Source organism: Coptis chinensis, chromosome 6 (genome assembly GCF_015680905.1).
Source record: "Coptis chinensis isolate HL-2020 chromosome 6, ASM1568090v1, whole genome shotgun sequence".
In the NCBI taxonomy this organism is placed as follows: domain Eukaryota; kingdom Viridiplantae; phylum Streptophyta; class Magnoliopsida; order Ranunculales; family Ranunculaceae; genus Coptis; species Coptis chinensis.
In genome coordinates, this window is record NC_141461.1 from 86,810,870 (window position 1) to 86,831,599 (window position 20,730).

A 20,730-nucleotide genomic window follows, 5' to 3' on the forward strand; every position below is an offset into this window, starting at 1 on the left:
CACTACCCACGAAGGTAACCTTTCTAAATACCTTAAAGTTGTTAATTAGTTACTTTTATCTTTCAAGAAAGCCACCATGCACCACTTTTTGCACGACAAGAACCGTCATGCAGACAGCCTAGCCTACTTGGCTACTCAAACACCGAGCTGCGCCCCGAGACAACTCCTCATTGAAGTAGTTGACCGACCTGCCTACCAAGTAAAGCACGTCTTAGAAGTCAGCGACCTATGCCCACTCTCTGAGGATCAGATGAGCCAAACATGGATGCATCCCATCATAGAGTACATTCAGAAGGGCACACTCCCGGCAGAACAGAGCAAAGCCAGGCAGATACCATATCAAGCACGTCGCTATTGTGTTCTGAAAAACAAATTGTTTCGAAAATCTGCTGGAGGACCTCACTTGAGATGCATAAGTCCAACTTAAGGTCAATTGATTTTTGCTGAGATTCATGAAGGAGAATGCGGCAATCATGCTGGAGGTCGTCCTTTGGCCCACAAAACGATCTCTCAAGGATAGTTTTGGCCTCGCATGCAGATCGACGCCAAAACATATGTGCTCAAATGCATCAAAGGCCAAACCTTTGGCCACAACATCATCCAACCAGCTCGCGAATTGATCAGCATTGCAAGTCCCTGGCCATTCCATATGTGGGGCATGGACATCATGAGACCATTCATCCCACAGAAAAGTACCAGGTTCAGCTTCATTTTAGCTGCAACCGATTACTTCACTAAGTGGATAGAAACAGTTCCTTTGGCACATGTCAAGGAGTCACATTTTAGAAACTTCATTTGGACTCACATTATCACCAGATTTGGTCTGCCACACACCCTGGTGATGGACAATTGATAAGAGCCCAAAACTGTAGTTTTAACCCTGTAACAGTCATACTTTTAGACCAATTATGTGAGTAATAATTAAGAGTTAATACTGATTACGTGTTTTTATGCGTTTCAGGCTTCAAAGTCAATTATGCGAGAAATGTGCCACTTTGATGAGATAAAGGAGCAATGGTTGGTTGCTAAGGAGTTCTGTGATTAAAGGCCAAGATTCAAGAAGACAAAGCCTTTCTAAAGCCCGGTCAAAGCTGAAAAGTCAAAGTCAACGCGGGCGAAACAAAGACACAAAGTCGCCAGAACTTCCGAAGGTCGTATCTTTAGACTCGACCTCTCGAATTGGGTCTACCTTATGTCAAAAAGACCGGCTCGGAAAGAGCTTTCCAATGGTCCAAGCCTTGGCCCAATCAGAGGAACAAAAGTGGACGAAAAGTCTGTTGAAGCTAACTGCAGCTGAAGAGGCCTTTTTGGACTGAAAGAATTGGGTTTTGGGCACGATTCTCCGCCCAAAACATGGCTCCAAGCCCATGCACGATTTTTGGATCTGAAACATATAAAAACAAAAGCTTAGCTCTTTGTTAATGGTAGCTAGTTAGACCTAAAACTATAGATAATTCTAGATCTAGTTTTCATTAAATAAAATTAAGTTTAGTTCATTTCAATTCTTGTTTTAGATTAATCTTTAGAATCATTGTTTTTCATTAGTTTGATAAATAAAATAGCTAGTTTGTCAATTTTGATTTTGTCATTTCAATTTATAGATCTAATTTTAATTCTTGTTGAGTATTATTTCTGAGTTGTTAAATTAGATTGAAGTATTGTTAGTTAAATTAGCCAAGTTAGAATTTTGGTATGATGTTTAGTTATAATTCAATGAGAAATAATGGTTTGATGAATCAAGGCTAAAACCTCCATTAGAGGGGTTGATGAAGCCTTGATGAAAACTTAGTTGTATAGTGTAGAGTCGTTGTAGAGTCTATTCCATTCTAGAAGGTCGTGTTTCGCAATGAGAATGGGTGGACGACCTCACATGCTAGTTATAATTGGCAGAAATGTCATGCTAATTAGGGATTAGAACGAGCAATTCTTACCGTAAAAACGTAAGAATTGGATTACAACAGTCTATGCTAGGTGATTAAGTTGGATTCGAGGTGGATTCACTTCCCCTCTAATTCTTTATATAGATTCACATTTCAGTATTTCGTAGCATTTCGTTATCCGTAAATTGTCAATTGAATCCACCCCGTAGTATAGAATTCCCCTCGTAAATCTCTCACTAGACATAAGACCGATTAGTTAACTACGAAATCATTTCATGCTAAAGAACTAGGAGTGGAACGAATTTGTTACTCCACTCTATTTCGATAGAATTGAGAGTAGAAAACTTGATAGCAATTAGTAAAAAATAAGTTTTAGTTTACTTACGTTTTGAGTTTCATCGTTCATTTCGTAGGTAAACTTCATCTTTTATTGTTTATCAAATGGTGCCGCTGCCATCTTAGTTACCTTTAGTATTGTTTTCATAGTATAATTAGTCATTTTTAAGTCCCATTAAACCCACCCACCCTTGTTTGATTCATACTGTGGTTGTCCGCTTCAAAGATTGAAAAGTTCCTCGAAAAATACACGGGCGCTAATTCGCTTCAAACGCTGAAACCCCGAAAGTGCGACTGCGCCCAAACCGAAGCGTGACCCGCACTCAAACATCAGTAACTTGTAGTTACACGGAGCGCCTCGCTTCAAAGTGATGACCAGCCCTGCCGAATTTTGCCGGATTTCCACGGGTTTGTTTCAACTTCGATTTTTAAGTTTTTCAGTGTTCTAACTTGTTATATACACTCAACACGCCAAACAAGACGCTATTCATAAGCGGGCAAGGACGCTAATCAGGTATTCCTTTCTTCCATGCCTCGCATCTCCGTTAGAGGTTTATACTAATATATCAAGATTGTTTGGAGTGTTGTCGTGTTTAGACTTAGACTTGCATGAGATTAAGGTTTGGTCGGAGAAAAACACCGAACCTAATAAACCGTCAACGTCAACAAACAAGTCTATCGAGTATACCAATCACTACACCTCTAGCTACTATCCCACCCACCACACCTGACATAATGGCTGAAGAAAGAGAGACTCCTCTCTCCGACTTTTACAAAGCCTTGAGCGATAGCCCTAAATCTTGCATCGTTCTAGCAGACCCAGTGAGGGATTTTCGAATCCCCCCAAATATATTTAATTTGTTACCCATTTTTTATGGTTTAGACCATGAAAAACCTTATCAGCACATACGCGTAGGATTGAACAAGTCCTTACAACATTCCACCATCCTACGGTTGGTGTGGAACAAATTAAACTGAGGGTATTTCCTTTCACCTTAGCAGATAAGGCGGCGTCTTGGTTAACTGCCCAAGCGCCTAATTCTGTGGACTCGTGGGCTAAACTTGTTCAGCTGTTTATGGAACATTTTTACCCACCCCTAAAGACGGATGAGATGCTTTCCAAGATTCATATTTTTCGACAAAATCCTCATAAATCATTTTCTGAGGCTTGGAATCGTTTCACCGATTTGCTTATAGAGTGTCCACACCATAACCTAGCAAAAGACACGTTAGTTCGTGCCTTTTTCAAAGGACTTCTACATCACCATAAAGAAGTCCTTGACATAATGAATGGGGATAGTTTCCTAAGTAAAGGAGCCTCAGAGGCTTACAAATTTTTTAGAAGATCAAACTAAACGCAATAATAATTGGGGGGTAGTGATGATATCCCCACTCGCTAGTTCTTCTTCAACAGCTTAAGGCCGGCCGGTATGTTTGAGATGAAACCCGATCCGAAACTTAAAATTTTAATCAAATCTCTAACTAAAAAGGTTGAGGCTATTTCTGTTCAACAAAAGCCTATCCCCATCATGAATGTAAACTCCAACCCATGTAATTTCGTTTTGAGTCCCGAAAGCACCCCGACTATATTGTCCTCTCGCCTATGAACAACAACAATCAGAGCAAGATAATGCTTGCTCCATTAATAGCTATCCTATTCCTAATGCCCCATGGAGACAAAATCCCAACTTACAAACGTAGTTGCCGACCACTTATCTAGACTTACAAACGACGATAATAGTGATTCTGAGTCCATACCGGACTCTTTTCCTGATGAGCATCTATATGCTATTTTTTCAGCACCATGGTATGCTGACATTGTAAATTATTTAGCGGCTGATGTTATGCCTTATAATTGGTCAAGAAATGAACGTAAGAAGTTCTTGGCCAGAGTTAAGTTATATGCATCTTCTTTGGGATGAGCCCTACCTTTTAAGTATTGTGCGGATCGATTATTCGTCGTTGCATTCCCGATTGGGAATATAATGAAGTTCTATCGCTCGCCATGACAAAGAGTGTGGTGGCCATTTTAGTGGAATGAAAACAGCCGCTAAAGTTCTTCAATGTGGATTTTATTGACCTACCCTTTTAAGGATGCCCAAAGTGCATTGCAAAGACGTGTATTCGTTGCCAACAACTTGGCTTAATCCATAAGCCGTAATATGATGCCATTAAATCCAATCTTGATAGTAGAAATTTTTTTGACGTTTGGGGTATTGATTTCATGGGTCCCTTCCCTGTTCCCCATGGTTTCATTTATATTCTAGTTGCCGTGGACTACGGTCTAAATGGATAGAGGCCATGGCTTGCCGTAGCAATGACCATAAGACAAATGGTATTTTTTTATTAAGGAGTATATTTTCTGTCGCTTTGGCATTCCTAAAGCCATCATTAGTGATGGTGGAACACATTTTGCAAATGAGTTGTTGCATTCCTAGTGAAAAAGTATGGAGTTACACACAAAGTAGCAACTCCTTATCATCCACAAACTAGCGGACAAGTAGAAGTTTCTAATAGGAAAATCAAAAAGATTTTAGAAACAATCAAATCCCGATAGGAAAGATCGGGTCGGCGTCTATCGGATGCCTTATGGGCGATAGAACTGCTTTCAAAACTCCTATAGGTATGTCTCCCTTTAGACTTGTATTTGGGAAACCTTGTCATTTGCCCATTGAAATAGAGCACCGTGCTCTCGGGCTATAAAAAAAGTCTTAACTTCAATATTGATGAGGCGGTGTCAAACGCAAATTGCAATTGAATGAGATTGAAGAAATCCGTGGCGATTCTTACGATCTCGCCAAAGGATTATAAAGCTAACATGAAACGCGGTTCATGATAAGCAAATCTTGCACAAAAGAGTTTGTGGTTGGTCAAAAGGTTTTGCTTTATAACTCCCGCCTACATATTTTCCTCGAAACTAAAAACCCGTTGGTCCGGTCCTTTTCGTTATCAAGTCACCCCTTACGGGGCAATCACCTTGGTAAATCCCAAGGATAATAGTACCTTTCAAGTCAATAGCCAACAGTTAAAATATTTTCACGAGCTTCTGTCCCCTGATGTAGAGGAAGTCCTTTTACAGGACCCTATAAATGAGGATTGACCTTTGTCATTTGGTGTACTTCCTTTCACTTCCATATAGTGATAAGTGCACCATTCAGGTAACCGGGCCCTCCCTATGGAGTGTGTGGCTGTAAGTACCGGATCCTAAGTCCACGTTTCACATAATTCACGTCTTCCACTTTTGCATGTGTTCTCGGTTTTTGAGTCATGTTTCTCTATGGGGTGAATTATGTATTTATTGTTTTTCGTTTTTCGTTTTTCTTATAATAAAATAATAATAATAATAATAATAATAAAAATAAAAATTCTAAAATCATAGAAATAGCAATCCAACAAGTCTTGGGAATCTGACTTTAAACGACCCACGTTTAAAACAAATTTTGTGTTTAAAAATTTGTTTGGGGGTGGGCAGTCGATCTTTCCATCCGGATTGCTCGAACTTTCCATTGTGTTGCTTAGGCCCGTTAGTCGTAGTTCATTCGGGTTGACGTTATCTATAACGTAGATTCCCTTCGTTCGCATAACTTACGTCACTCACGCACTTCGAGGCGTTTTCCACTTTCTTATATGTCACCCATGGTTGGAATTGAGTGTTTTATGGATCATTGGATTGGAAATTCTCTACTGATCATTTCCATAACTCATTCGCCAAAATCGGACTAGTAACGAAGCGGCAAATTGAATTTGAATTGCGCAAAATATCGGAAAAGTTCGAAATTTGAATTGGGCTTGGGCCCAAACCGCACGCACGTCTGTGCTTCTCCTTCCTTCCCAAAACTCACAGTTTGTTTCCTTTTCCAATCCCGCCGGTTACCAAAGTTTAAAACAAAACTTAAACACCAAAATAAAAAAAAAAATAAAAAAAAATAAAAAAAAAAAAAAACAAAACAAAACCAAAAACAAAAACACACCTATCTACTCCACGCCCATTGTAACCAACATCCCGAGTCCTCTCAAACAAAATTTCCACACCACCGAAAACAGCCACCAATTCAAGCTTCCAACCTGCCACCGTACCCACCATCGCCACCACCAGTGTTTTAGGTTGTTTTACATCAAACTTCGCCTCCTCCACCGCCTACAAAACCATTGGTTGTTTCAAAAAACTTCAATGGCGCCACGACGAAGAATTTTGTCGGAACAAGCATTTAGGCCCCGACCATTTCACTTTTCTACGGGCGGAGATGATTAGGAGGGATTGAATGGACTCGGGTACTCGATCGAGGAGTTCTACCACTTTGATTTGGTAGAACAGTTTTATAAGAAGCTTAGAATTGGAAGGGATAGGATTTTCATTAAGGTAGCAGAACGAGGAGGGAAGTAACGAGACAGGTTGTTGGTCGAGCGATGTTAGGGCGCTACGCGAAGCAACCTAGAAGCCACCATTCAGGAATCGCAGTATACTGGAGTTCCTACTTTGATGAAAGATACTATCGTGGAGGGTGAATACAATACGAGTTCTCATTGCGTTCGCCAGGCAACCCTGAGAACCAATCAACTGGTTGTAGCTCAGTGGATTGGTAGGAACGTCCTCGGGAAAGAAAAAGTCAGCGACATCGGTCTGCAATGTCTGCACGTTCTCTAGATTTTGCAAACGAATAAGTATAATTTCTGCATCCTCGATTTAATTTTTAAGGTGATTAGATGAGTGGGAAAGAGCATTGTGCCTCTTCCCGTATTGATCACTAAGATCATGCTCTCATTTAGAGTTGTCACAAAATCTGCCCCTATTATGATCAAGTTGCATTCAAATGCAACTATTTATGCTGAGTGCATCCAAAAGACTTGGCAGTTGTCAGAAGATGATGTGGTTGAGTCGGAGGATGAAAGGGAGAATATGACATGTCTGGATGACGATGCATTAGATAGTTGTAGTTCTAATTTAGAATGCATGTCTTTTGCAAAACCGGCTTTTCGTTAAGGCGTTTATGGTATTTGTGAAGATATCCGAGATAGACAGATTGTACTTCGAAATAAACAAACGAACCTTTAGACGAGAGTTGAAATGCTTGAAAGGGGTCAGGAAGATATCTTGTCTAACATGGAGACTATGCACCAGCGCCAAGAGGACCACTATATAGTACTAAAGGCTGAGATGGAAGCACAACGCTTGCTTCAAATAGAGATGCTACGTTGCATGCCAACCTTGGAGGATTCTGGCTCAGACAAGTCTGAGAGGCATGAGCGTCGTCGCCGAAGGACAGATGGCTCAAGCCATTCTTCATCCTAGGACCAATCTCCATCTCGTGGTCCGCCTTCATCACGCTAGGTGTTTCAAGAATGTTGGTTCTCGATATTACTTTGTCGTTATTTATTTTATGGTTTTGTTAGTTGGTTTTTATTTCAGTAGTTAAATTTAAATATTAATTTGGTTGTTTTAGATTGGTTGGATTTAATATTATTTTAATAAAATTGCTTACTTTTGAATTGTGCGTGTTTTATCATTAATTCCACCTTCCCAAATTGTTTGGGGGTGGTAATATTTATACCGAGCATAATTCGTTATATGATCATCTTCTGTAAAGTTGTCTTGGAGTAAAGGTTGAGAATCTGGCCGATATCGGCATATCTATGAATATGTGTGGTGGTAGCATGAAACCTAGGAGAGTTTAGAAGTTATTATCTAAATCCAGTATAAAAGATACCAGGGTTGTTAGAAAATCAAGAATATGGTTTGTTTCCATTTTCGGGTTTGGAATTTTTCTATTTCCGAAATTGCCTTAAACAATTTGGCAACTTGCCGATTCATTTTGGAAGCTTCGAACCTATTTAAACTACCTTCATTCTACACTCACAAACCACACTACACCCCACCATCATCCCTCACCTTTCACTCCAAGCTTTTCCTTCTTTTTTCCTCTTAAACTTCGCTTCAAGACTTACGAAGCACTGCCTCGATTAAGAGCCGCACGCACTACTATACACCGCCGAAAGTTTACTCAGAGCGCACCTACACCCAAGTTGAGCGTGACTCGCGCCCACAACCTGTAACTCCAAAAACACCCGAAAGCACCTACGCTTCAAGTGGAGCGCTCGCTACCGCCTTCAAACACGAAAATTTCCAATTTTCGGGGTTGTTCCGGATTTTGGAGCTGTTCAAAAAGAGTAGTTGATATGACATCTCCTATAGTCATACCTGAACAGTCTTTCGAAGACGTGTTGGGAACCGAGACCTATGGACATTGGTTCCGAAACAGGATCCTGCAGTTAGGATGACACTATCTAATGGTAAGTGATGACGATTCATATTCAAAGACACTTTATCGCTTATTTCTACGACCACGCTAGATTTTATTGTAATCGGGATGGAGAACAAGAATTCTCCGTCATAGTCGATGACCGCGACACTAGAATTCAATAAATATGTGGTAGCTTTAGTTTCGGGATTACCAATACCGATCCTGCTCACACATGGGGATATATGACCGATAATGCATACCTTTATGATTATACATATTTCCATGAGTATTATGGGGAGGGTATTTCGAAAGTAATGGACCGAGGCGATATAGCATTGCCCTTGGTAGCCCGGCCCTAAACGTAGGCACCACCATGTTATTCATCCCGATGAATATTTTGGGGAATGATACCACTTCAAAAAAAGATCGCTGGTGACATTTTCCTCGCTTTAGTTGAGGGGACGTCGCCGATATGACATTCCCCGAAGTTTTAGTCACCAGCCTTAAGAGAACCCAAAGCATGAGGCGTAAGTATCTTCTTATGCCTGCTTTTGGTAAGCCGCATTATAATGTTGTTGTTTACCTGTGATTCGCGGCTCAATTCACGATTGGAAAAGGGTTGAAGTCATGAGACCCACCAATTGGGTGGTTCGCTCATTCGCGAATTATGACTTGGCCGGGATGGCGGTCGCGACCTCATTTTGATTTAAGCCCAAGACATCCCATCGGACATAATAACACTTAACGGGTTAGCATTAGTAGATGATAAATTGCGACAAACTTGGCAAGTTATAATGGCCCCGGCAGATCTGCGAAGGAACCTCATCTCTTTGATGAGGAGGAGGATGCTTAAAGCGGGAAATAAGGTAAGTTTTTAGTTTTGTTATTGTCTGCTTATGTCCCAAGCAATTTAATTCTGTTAACCCCATAATGGGTGGAACTCTTACAGAGTTGCGTCAGTTTTCCTTCCTATATTAGTATGTTCTACCCTTGTTTTGCAGATATTCCAAAATTTCACGCGTTTCTATGGTATTTTTTTACCCTCTTTATTTAAATGCTTCGAGGACAAAGCATGCTTCTTGTTTGGGGGGCATAGAAACACGTGTAATTAAGGCATCTGTTAGGATATAGATATGTATAATATGCATTTGTTTTCAAGTTAAAATTTTCAAAAATATAAATAAATAAGTTTATGCTATACACGTAGGAATATTGGTATTATTTTCTTTCTCTATGCTCTTAACAATCTAGAAGTCTCACGTAGCTTTTGCATCAGAATAATTGTTAGAAACTTAGGTTAATATGTAGGTAATAATCTTTGCATCTATCTATAAATATATTACATGAGTATCTATGATTGTTAGCGATGAAGTTTCTCAAATCTAGACTAGAGTACTTATTCTACACATCCTGTGAGAATATAGCCTAAAGCCTTATATGAGCGAAACATTTGAGAAATGACACAAGGGAGAAGTAAAATCCGAATAGAGAAATCACATGTCCACTTGCTTGATCACTATGCCATATCCTAAGCGAGAATTTAGGCCCTTTTGGATCGATATAGCCGAAATTCAAACCTATGAATTATTTTCCACTAGTCGCCCCTCTAAGCCCTTTTCTTTAGCCTTCCATAAACCACAATTCCTTTACCCTATTACAAAACAAAACAAAATAAAAATTCAACTTACCCAATCTAGAATAAGTCCGAGAATAGAATGAGTGAAGAAAAAAAAAGAGAAAAACCTCGTAAAACAAAAATTAGTTAGTTGCTTGAAAAAGAAAAGAAGTTTCCATCCAAGGAAAAGAAAAAAGAAAAATAGAAATAAATAAAAACTCCAAAAATAGAATAAAAGGGAGTCAAAAGCCAAAGAAAAGAAAAAAAAAAAATATGGCTAAGGATGGAAACAAAGTATAGAAGCAAAAGAAAATAACAAGGTTTTCTCTAAAGTTACATAATGTGAAGACTCTATTATCTCAGACTTGTCCTTTTGAATATCCATTTCCTTCCTTCTTAAACCATCTCCTAATCCCCGCAACACCTAATAAAGACCTCTAGCTCAATTAGGAATAGGTTAGTGTGATAGTAACTGGCATATGTGTTTGATCGACTCCGGCTTCCTTGTTTGTCATTGAGATTGTAAGGTAAAGTGGGCCAACTGCACACTGGAGCAGCGAAACTTGAGCAGAAAAATCAGAGTGGTTTTTGTCTTGACATTTATGTGAGGACCTACTTAAGGACGCTATTCCGAGTTTTCATAAACGAACTTGCTAGGCATTTCATAGTATTACTCATAGTATATATATTTGTATTATAGATGATTGATTATTATGTATATATTAGTTTAGGTTTTTGACTTGGTTATTCTTATTCATTTGCTAGTGAGATGTATAGATAGTTGAGACATGAATGAGGAAACAATAGTTTTATTTCTTAGTCGTTGTAGTATAGATGAAGTTTGTGAGTACCTTCACTGGAAAACTCTCACGAGGCTATAACTTCGCCTACTAGGGGAATTCCTAGTGGTTTAAGGCCTTGTTGCGTATATGGTCAATGCAATCGCTTTCAAATAAACGAAAGTAGTTAGAACTCCATTTTGGTCACTTATTCTAATTTCTCATATTTGCTTGAGGACAAGCAAAATGCTGTTTGGGGTGGTTTGATAAGAGTCCAAAACTGTAGTTTCGCACCAATTATGTGAGTAATAATTAAGAGTTAATACCGATTCACGTGTTTTTATCGCGTTTCGGGCTTCAAAGTCAATTATGTGCAGAAATGTGCCACTTTGATGAGATAAAGGAGCAATGGTTGGTTGCTAAGGAGTTCTGTGATTAAAGGCCAAGATTCAAGAAGACAAAGCCTTTCTAAAGCCCGGTCAAAGCTGAAAAGTCAAAGTCAACGCGGGCGTAAACAAAGACACAAAGTCGCCAGAACTTCCGCGGCGTCGATCTTTGGACTCGCACCTGAATTGGGTCTACCTTATGTCAAAACGACCAGCTCGGAAAGAGCTTTCCAATGGTCTAAGCATTGACTCAATCATAGGAGCAAAAGTGGACGAAAAGTCTGTCAAAGCCAACTGTAGCTGAAGAAGCCCTTTTGGACTAAAAGAATTGGGTTTTGGGCCTGATTCTCTAGCCCAAAACATGGCTCCAAGCCCATGCACGATTTTTGGATCTGAAACATATAAAAACAAAACCTTAGCTCTTTGTTAATGGTAGCTAGTTAGACCTAAAACTATAGATAATTCTAGATCTAGTTTTCATTAAATAAAATAAAGTTTAGTTCATTTCAATTCTTGTTTTAGATTAATCTTTAGAATCATTGTTCTTCATTAGTTTGATAAATAAAATAGCTAGTTTGTTAATTTCGATTTTGTCATTTCAATTTATAGATCTAATTTTAATTCTTGTTGAGTATCATTTCTGAGTTGTTAAATTAGATTGAAGTATTGTTAGTTAAATTAGCCAAGTTAGAATTTTGGTATGATGTTTAGTTATAATTCAATGAGAAATAATGGTTTGATGAATCAAGGCTAAAACCTCCATTAGAGGGGTTGATGAAGCCTTGATGAAAACTTAGTTGTATAGTGTAGAGTCGTTGTAGAGTCTATTCCATTCTAGAAGGTCATATTTCGCCATGAGAATGGGTGGACGACCTCACATGCTAGTTATAATTGGCAGAAATGCCATGCTAATTAGGGATTAGAACGAGCAATTCTTACTGTAAGAACGTAAGAATTGGATTGCAACAGTCTATGCTAGGTGATTAAGTTGGATTCGAGGTGGATTCACTTACCCTCTAATTCTTTATCTAGATTCACATTTCAGTATTCCGTAGCATTCCGTTATTCGTAACTTGTCAATTGAATCCACCCCGTAGTATAGAATTCCCCTCGTAAATCTCTCACTAGACATAATACCGATTAGTTAACTATGAAATCATTTAATGCTAAGGAACTAGGAGTGGAACAAATTTGTTACTCCACTCTATTTCGATAGAATTGAGAGTAGAAAACTTGATAAATTAGGCTCGTAATAAGTTTTAGTTTACTTACGTTTTAGTTTTATTGTTCATTTCGTAGGTAAACTTTATCTTTTTATGGTTATCAACAATGGTTCCCAGTTCAAAGGCAAAATGGTCAAAGATTTTTTGGCCAAGTGGAAGATAGTTCACGTATTTTCCACTCCACAGTACGCTCAAAGCAATGGTCAAGCCGAGGCCAGCAATAAGGCCATATTATAAAACTTAAAGAAAAAGATTGAAAAGAACAAGAGCTAATGGTCAAACCAGCTAGAGAACATTATGTGGGCCCATCGCACCACAACTCGCTCCAGCACAGGAGAATCACCATTCTCCTTATGTTATGGCACGTAAGCGTTATTCCCCCCACGTAACCCCAATCAATCCACAACTACTAGATCCGAGCTTGTCAAGTCAGGACACAATGACTCAGTCCTAGCCCGAGAGGTTGATTTGTTGGAAGAACGCCATGACCTGGCAACTATCAGAGTGGCATCGTATCAACAGATTCTAAAGAGGTCCTACAACAAATGAGTACACCCTAGATCCTTCCAACCTGGTGATCTAGTTCTGAAAAAGACACAGGATGACTCCAAACTAGCAGCAACATGGGAAGGACCGTACATAATGGACCGAGTTGTTGGCAATGGGGCTTACTAGATCAAGACGCAAGAAGGGAAACCACTACCACAACCCTGGAACACTTACTTGTTAAAGAGATTTTATCAATAAAGATTCAGTCTTGTACACAATCATGTTTTTAATCTTTGTCAAGTCAAATAGTTTAGTTATATTTGTATTGTCAACCACTATATTCAAATACTTCTACGATCAACACCATGAGAACGTTCTCAGTGAGCAGTACGCCCTTAGGGGCTATAAGCGCTCTCAACGAGCAACATGCCTTCAGAGGCTAAACACACTCTACGCGAGCAGAATGCTCTCAAGAGCTTACAGGCTCATAGCCTCTCCAAATCTACAAACGCTTTTAGTGAGCAACACGCCTTCAGAGGCTAAATACGCTCTACGCGAGCAGAACGCTCTCAGGAGCTTACAGGCTCATAGCCTCTCCAAAGCTACAAACACTCTTAGCAAGCAACACGCCTTCAGAGGCTAAACACGCTCTTCGCGAGCAGAATGCTCTCAGGAGCTTACAGGCTCATAGCCTCTCCAAACCTCGCTAAGTTGAGGACCTATACTTCTAGGATCAACTCCGTGCGAACGCTCTCAGTGAGCAGTATGCCCTCAGGGGCTACAAACGCTCTCAGCGAGCAACACTCCTTCAGAGGCTAAACACGCTCTTCGTGAGTAGAACGCTCTCAGGAGCTTACAAGCTCATAACCTCTCCAAACCTCGCTAAGTTGAGGACCTATACTCCTAGGGGCAACTCCGTGAGAATGGTTTCAGGAGCTTATAAGCTCATGACCTCCCTAATTCTCGCTAGTCGAGGACCTATGTCTCTAAGATCAGCTCAGAGAGATCGTTCTCTTAAGCAATACTTCACAAGCATAACACTTTCTTAAACTAAATCTCAGACTCCATAGCCACTATACACCACAAGCGTCATAAACAGAATAATAACTACAAGCAGTCAAGCAAAAGATGCCATTACATATACATTCACCAATCGAACTGCCCAGCTAATGCCAGGAAGCCAGTTCCAATCCACCGATCTGCTGGGTCTACCCAGAAAATCCAGATCGGTTATTTGAACAATGGGAGCAAAATTAACAAACTACCACTTTCGTGGAAACCAGTTCTCAGTATCAACTAAGGCGAACTGCTCAGGCAAGCTTGAAAACACAGCTCTATTGTTTAACTCTCATAGAGAGGAGAACAGACAAATCAATCATCCAATTTAAACATTTTTCAAAAACAAGACGAGAAGTCACCATCAAGGAGCAGCCACAACATGTTTATCCTTTGGGGCAGCACTGGTCAACGGAGTGTGCCTTGCAGATCTCATCACAACAGGCATACCCGTACCTTGGTCCCCATGTGCCTTCTTCAACTAGAAGTATTTCTCATCCAGTTTGGCATACTGAACACAGGCCGTGGTATACGCATCTTGCGCTTTGCGTGCGACCCCCTGACATTGCTTGGCATACTCGGTGACTTCCGCTAACTTCCCTTGCAGATCAGTCATCGCCGCAACAAGCTTAGCCTTCTCATCAGCAGCTGCACGGTACTTATTTGTCATCACATCCAACTTCGTCTTGTCAACTCCCCACGCAGCTCGCAGACATCCCAGCTCGACCCGGGAGTTGACATCAATATCAGAGCGCTGCACAGCGTTCTTCAGCTTGTCGTACCCCGCCATAAACTACAAGTACAAAATCAGGGTCACGATCCCTTACGAAACAGAGCGACAAGCCTAACAAATAAAAACTCACCAAACAAGTAGCCATGTCCATGGTTCCCAACAGCGTGTCCATATTTTCATCCTTAACCTTAGCTTTGTCGCCGTCCAATACGATCCCCTTCAGAAGACTGGTCGCTATGGGCGCCGAGTGGAAGCTACAGTTAGAGCGTTTCACAGCACGCTTCTTCCCCGTCCTCCCCATATAGTAGAATTCGCTCCCCACATCTCCGATACGAGGAGGCGAACTCTCACCAATGACGTGGTGACCTTGCCCCCAAGTCGCTAGCTCCTTCAGCAACTTGATCGGTGTCATCAACTTGCCGAGGCGACCTGAAGACGATGCCACCCGTCGAGCGACCTGAACTCCTGGGTCGCTTGTTGCTCTTGACACCTGAAGCTACAACCTTTCTTTTGCCACGATCTCCATGCACATGCGGGTGGAACTCCATTTCCTCCATTATCAGAGGGGTGGTCTCTCTCAAACACCCCTCTCCCCTAACATATTTGCGGCACTTGGCCATAAGGAAATCTATGCAGAACGCAAGTTAAACAAACAAGCCACAAGTTTCTTTTAAAAAGAGAGAGAGAGAGACAGCCAAACAGAGACGCCAAACGTACTTCAGTAAACTGACTAAGCAAACGACGCACCACAATGGCGAGAAGAAAAGCGGCAGCAAGAGGAAGAGCATAGGAAAAGCAAATGCCTTTGCTCTTCCAAGAACACTCCTACTTATGGTGAAATAATGTATCTTCCCAAGACAGGTCATGATGGCATCGAGACGCCAAAACGGCAGGCCACCTGGCAGCCATCATTTCATGTCTCCCTACCGCCCATATTCCTACACGTGCCACGCACGCACTGTAACTCAAGCAGCTCCAGGGTAGAGAACGCCCCTTGCGTCTTCAAGATATACGCGACCTACAACGTTTACATCAGATAACAAGCACGATAGATCAACAAAGTCACAGGTCGTCGAGACCATACCTTCCGTACGACAAGTCGCAACAGCATACACACGCTTACAAAATGTAAACACACATAGCATACACAATCTTACTTGAATAAAGCAAGACAACATATTTCACATTCACGAAAAGGAGCGAACTGACGACCTCAGTGAAGCCCCAGTTCGCAGACTAACCGAGCTGCTGAGAATACTCAGGAAATCCAGCCCAGTTAGCCATTATTCATTGTTATCACAAACATAACAAATGTTGAACTGCCTAGGTTACCCCAGGAAACCAGCTCTATTGTTTCAGGCCTAAGGCCACATACAAACACAATTTTTACGACCACTTTTAAACAACATGGTCAAAGCTTCCACTGACAAGAGCATCCAAAACTTGCGATGAGCCCGGGTCACTTGAGGTCGTTCCAGCTGCATTGGTCACGGTCGTATCTAGTTCGTGTGATACTGGAGGCTGTTCAATCACCACATCAGTAGAAGAAGGAGGCACAACTACAGGAACAGTACTTGTATCTTCCAGCGGCTCACCCCCATGACCGACTAGAGTCCCGCGTTCCTGCTCCTCTTGAAGATCAAAATATTTCTTCTCCAGCTCCTCTACCTCAGCTCGGATGACAAGATAAGCGTCCTTCGCCTGCAGCGCGGTAGTTTTACACTTTTCAGCATAAGTATTTGCAGTCGCTACCTTCTTCTTCAGGTTGCCCACCTCATGCCTCAGCCCGACCGCCTCATTGACAACTGACGTCTTCTCCAACGACAACATTACCAGTTCCATCATCAAAGAATCTAGTTCTTTCTTCTCAGACTGCTGCACATCTCAAAGAGTCGAGAGCTCGTCCCTCAGCGACTCGACCTCAGTCTTCTCCAACTTCAAATAACCGAAGCGCGGCCGTCTTCGACCGGTACCCGAAATCAATCTGCGACAACTTCGCCGCGGATATCACGTTAACGATAAACAACAAAGATATAGCACGATAAAGTAAACAAGTAATAGCACAAGAGTTACTCACCAGGCACATCGCCTTATCCATCCCCCTCAGATTCGACTCCAGCTCCATCGCATCTAGGTCTTTCCTATCACCGTCCAGCGTCATCCCCTCCAGCAAACAAGCAGCTATAGGTGCGGACTTGTAGCTGCAATCCGACCTCCTCACATAGCGTTTCTTCCCAGTCACTTCATCTATATACATCAGGTTCTGCTCAAGCTCATCTTTCCCAGCACTGGAGTGCCTCTTACCAGTCTCTTTCATACCAACCTTCCCCTTCATCTTGCCGGAAGTATCTCCAACAACCCTGGTCGGAGCGACCTCTAGGGCATCCTCACCCAGAACGCTGAAGTCGGGCATCGGCCTCGCTCTCGAGCTACGAGCCGCTTCTTCCCCGGTTCCGCCCTTCACCACCCCCCAGTGTGGTCTCAGCTACCCTCGCAACCTTGGAAGGTCGAGACTCGGGGTCATTACCCTTCTTCGTAAACAAGCGAGGTTCAGGGATTTCAAAGAGAGAGTCCTCCAAATCGAATGGAGCGTCCACTTGACCCTGCCCAACTCCAGACCCAGACGCACCAGCACCGCCGGTGGGTCGCTTCACCCCAGTACGATCGCAGTTCTTATCTTCCCTAGTCACCAGATCACTCCTACGCTTTTCCATCACAGGCTTTCTCGATGTTCTCCCGCTCACCTTACCCCGCGCCCTGCTCTTTTGCACCTCCCTCTTCTCCCTAATCGCAGGTCCTCCCCGTTCTTTAAAGAAATGTACGACTTCCGGAAGCTTCGTTTGTTTCTCAGCTCGAGTTAACCTAGCAAACTTTTCAATCACCTTTCAGCTCGTCTCCTTTTCGAGGGGGATATCTGCACAGACAACAAAACAGTAATATCAGTGCAAACTCAACTAACGCAAGATCAATATTCTCAAAGAGCGTACTGGTATCCACCAGTAAAGTCGCATATTTTATTTTCCACACTGAACCTGCTCGCACAATAGTTTCCAACAAGAAGAAACGGTCTTTTATCCCAAGACTCGTTACTCATTCCATCCAGAACGCTCGACAGCTTGGCTCGGGTTTGCAAGCTAAAGTTAAGCGACCGAGATCGCTTTAGTGAGTAATACTCAATAATATCAGCAACCTCTATCCGGTATTCACCACTGGCGTTCAGCAGGTCAAACACCCTGAACAACCGCCACATGTTATCCACAAACTGAACAGGCGCTTTGCCACAGCGGTTCAAGAACTCACAAACCAGCTTCGAGAATGGTATCTTCATATGTGCCCTCAACTGCCCCTCACGACGATAACCCCATAGTTCAGTGGGGGTATACCTATTGCTATAGACCAGAGCATGCTGATCGGGCTCATGGATCTCCAGACCGCTTACGGTTATCCCATATTTTTTCCTTAAATAGGGGAACACCCTCAAAGCGTGTTTGTCCACAACCCTAGGCGGCAGCCCGCTGGACGCCGACCCCTCACCGCGACCTGAAGTGCTTCGCGGCCCGGCGACCCTGCAGATGATTTAGCCTCATCTCCCCTCCCCACTCCGGCCTCCTCAACTGCTTTATTTTCATCACCACCCTCACTCACCCCACACACCGACTCATCTCTCTCTTCCTCCTTATCATCCTAACCAAGAGAAACTTCGCGAACCTCATGAGATCGCGTATCATCTGAGTCAGACATCTCTCCTTTCGCCCTAACAGTTCTAGCCACTAGTAACTAATCGAACGTCCTAACAACTCTAGAACAAAGACTAAGCACAAAGCAATAAACAGGAGGTCAACAATGGCAGAAAACTAACCTGAAGGTTGTTGCGGTAGTGAAGTGTTTTCTACAAGGCGAAGCAGCAAAGTAATGTTTCAAAAAAACGCAAGCGTAATCTTTGAACAACCACCCCTCCAGTTTCCAAGGCATCATGATTACACCCTTGCCCTAGCCGCACACGATTTTCAACAAACTGTTCTGTCTTTTCAAATCCCAGAAAAATGGGACGGCACGTTTTCTCTGCAACTGCTCAGATCTTCTCACGTGCCGAACACGTGTCGAAAGCATCTACGCCCACCAGCTCACATGATTCAACAGATCATTCTCCCCAGCTCATTGGACATTTTCACATCTAGTATGATCCACACGCGCTACTATTTTTTCTCAGCAGGTCGCTTCCATGACCAGCACTCCCTACTAAGAGGGGGCTGTGTAAGGGAGTGATATCCTCCTTCAGGAATATCAGGCGCGTACTCAGCATGATGGAAATACCACACCGACCTGTGGAACCAGATCACGTTTACAAGTTAAGAGAACGCTCTAGCACAATTCGCGCCATCACGCAAACCAGACTATAACGTGACTCAGCTTATCTTCTAGAAGCAATCATGAACAGAGATGCACATGCACAAATCACTGCCACCAGCTACTGACCACTGCCGCAAGCTACTTGTCCAGACTACTAATCCCCATCATCATAGCAGACCTATAAAGACAGTTCTTGCATGCCTCCTTAATCTAGACCCCATGTTTGTGATACACTTTACACGTGGTGGGCTAGGATTCACTCTCCACATCTATAAATACCCCTCCTATGAACTATGCCAGACCTGATTTTTCTCTACCCTCATAATCGAGAGCAGGATACGTAGGCAGTTCACTCCTAAACCAAACTCGGTCCCTATAATAATCCATTCCAGTTCCCATTCAACTGTGTATGTAAAGAAAAGCTGAATCACACCTTTACAATGGTGAATGTGGCAACCATGCAAGCGGTTAGTAAACTCTTTTGTGGTCATATGATCCTGAAAAACTTGTTCTGGAGGTTGCCTATTGTAGAGAAAACTCCGGTTTTTTTTCTATCTGGTATGAAGGGCGTGACCTGCGCTCAGTTTCCACTTGGGCAAGGCGCGACCCGCGCTCATGAGATTTTGACCTCCAGTGTTTTAAGCGCGAATTGCGCTCCACTTTGCCTGGTCGAGGGCGCGACCCGTGCTCACAAGTTATTTCAGCACGATTTTGCCCCTTTTCGGAAGTTTTTGGAAATAGTATAAATATAGGTTTTTTCTGTAGAAACCTAACTTTTCCAAAACCAAAAAAGAGAGAGATTATAAGAGAGCAATTCTTTGTGAGTTGAGTGTTCATTCTTTGTGAGTGAATTGAGAGACTTGTAATCAGTTACTCCGGACATCCAGTAAAGCTTGGAACTCGCAGTGTGGAAGTAGGCAAATTGCCGAACCACGATATATCTCGTCTTGTGGTTTGTTCTTCCTTTACATTAATTGTTTTACTTTATATGTTTGTTATTTGATATTAAGAAGTGTTGGGATATTGCTTGGAGGGTGTTGAAGTCTTGTCTATTGAGAAAGATCGATCCTTGTATTGGATTGATCCGTTTTGTTGTGGGTAACGTTGTTTCTGCAGTTATTTATACACAACAATTGGTATCGGAGCATAGGTATACGACCTAGGATTTTGAGTTTAGTGTTCGAAATTTGTATAGACAAGGTGTTCGATTAAATTCCGAAGTGAATTGTTTTTTTTTTGGGTTATTGTGTATAACTTTAAAGATGGCTTCCAAGATGTCAAACGCAAGGTTTGAAGTAGAGAAGTTTAATGGGAGGAATAACTTTGGGATTTGGCAAGTCCAAGTAAAGGACATCCTCATCCAACAAGGTTTGCACAAGGCTTGAAAGGGGATTAAACCTAAGGCGGCGAATATGAGTAATGATGATTGGGAAGAGTTCGATCTTCAGGTTTGTTCATCAATCCGGTTATGTCTTGCTAATGAGGTCATGTATAGTGTGATGGGAGAAAATACCGTTACAGGTATTTGGCTCAAACTAGAGTCTATGTATATGACCAAGAGCATGACGAACAAGATGTACCTTAAGAAGCGTCTTTATCGGTACATGATGGTCGATGGTTCAACGATGCAAGAGCACGTTAGTG